The sequence below is a fragment of the Lonchura striata genome, chromosome 1A, assembly GCF_050655825.1.
Source record: "Lonchura striata isolate lonStrDom1 chromosome 1A, ASM5065582v1, whole genome shotgun sequence".
In the NCBI taxonomy this organism is placed as follows: Eukaryota; Metazoa; Chordata; class Aves; order Passeriformes; family Estrildidae; genus Lonchura; species Lonchura striata.
In genome coordinates this window covers 30988117-30989623 of record NC_140741.1, presented here as the reverse complement: position 1 = coordinate 30989623, position 1507 = coordinate 30988117, and positions in this window count along the sequence as shown.

The window sequence follows — 1507 nt, the reverse complement described above, 5'->3', positions numbered from 1 at the left end:
GATCATTTATTTCTGGAAGTGTTAGTAACAGCAGATAGTAATTATCCCACAGTGAAGGAGAGTGCAAGGGGTCACTTTCTCATTAAAAAAGAAAAATTAAACACACCAGATATAAACCATTTTTTTTGCCTTTTATTTAACATTTTTTTTTGGTGAAATTACTTCCAATTATAAGTAAATAAATTATGTAAGAAAATAATTATTGTAACCTGGATAGACAAAAATTGCTATAATATAATATATTCCCAATACCAGATGAACACATATTTAAACTCTTTTAGGCAACATCATGATAAAATATGCTGTAATATTAGGTCAGTTTGGGAAAGAAAAAGCTCCTTTCATCATATTTGCATCTAGACTACAGAGTAGGTTCTACATCAGAAAATATTAAAGTACATTTTGATGAGGTAAAATCGCCTAATAAAAGTATTGATCAACTTTTCTATTATAGGTTCAAATTGTAAAAAAAGAAAAAGAGTCAGGAAAATGCTTCAATACGGTTTTTATTTATTTAGATTTTTAAAAGTATTATCAGAATCTATAACTAAAGTAGATTTACTAACAACATGATTCATATAAAAACCTCTCAAGCTTAGAAGACTAACGTACAGATGAGGTTATAACTTCATAGTGAGGCAGACTGTAGACACTGAATGCAACATTTTTTGTAGATGAGAGAATCATGGTCTCGTGGTTTTTGTGTTTTTTGTTTTTTGGGGTTTTTTTTGGTTTTTTGGGGGTTTTTTTGTGAATTGCGGTAGGATCTAAGCATCTGTTCTTTCAGAGACAAAGTTTGACATGTAAATCTATAGTAATCACCTTTAAATCCCATTATATTTCCTGCAGAAAAACTAAACTATTCCGAGATTGCCCTATATGAACTGTCTTATCAAACGGAGTTCTTATCAGCCAGAATTCTTATCAGACAAAACCACAGGATCATGTAAGGGCTTGGGTTGGAAGCTATCTTTAAAGATCATCAAATTCATCCACTTACCACACCCACACCACCACCACCACTATGCACTTCTTCAACACTCCCAAAGGCTGAAAGAGATAACGCAGCCATGGACTTTTGTTAAATATGTGTGCTCAAACCCCACTTTACCTGACCTTCAACACTTCTGATGATGGTGCATCTACAACCTCCCAGGGCAACATGTTCCAGTGCCTCATAACCCTCTTGGTCAAGAATTAATTCCTTATCTGAAGGAACTGTAAACCTAAATTTTTCACTTTAAAACTGTTGTCCTTTGTCCTTTCTCTATCACCCCAGGTAAAACATCTTTCTTCACTTTTCTTACAAGCCCCTAACACTTATGCTAGAATATGGGCTTCCGTGAGCCTTCTCTTCATCAGGCTAAACAAACATTGCCTTAGATTTTTTTTCATAGATAATAAAAAACTTTCCAGACATGAGACAAACTAAATCAAATGAAACTCAATTTCTAGAAGAAAACTAGAAAAAGAGGTACATTTTTGGAGTCTCCTTATGCACAATTAA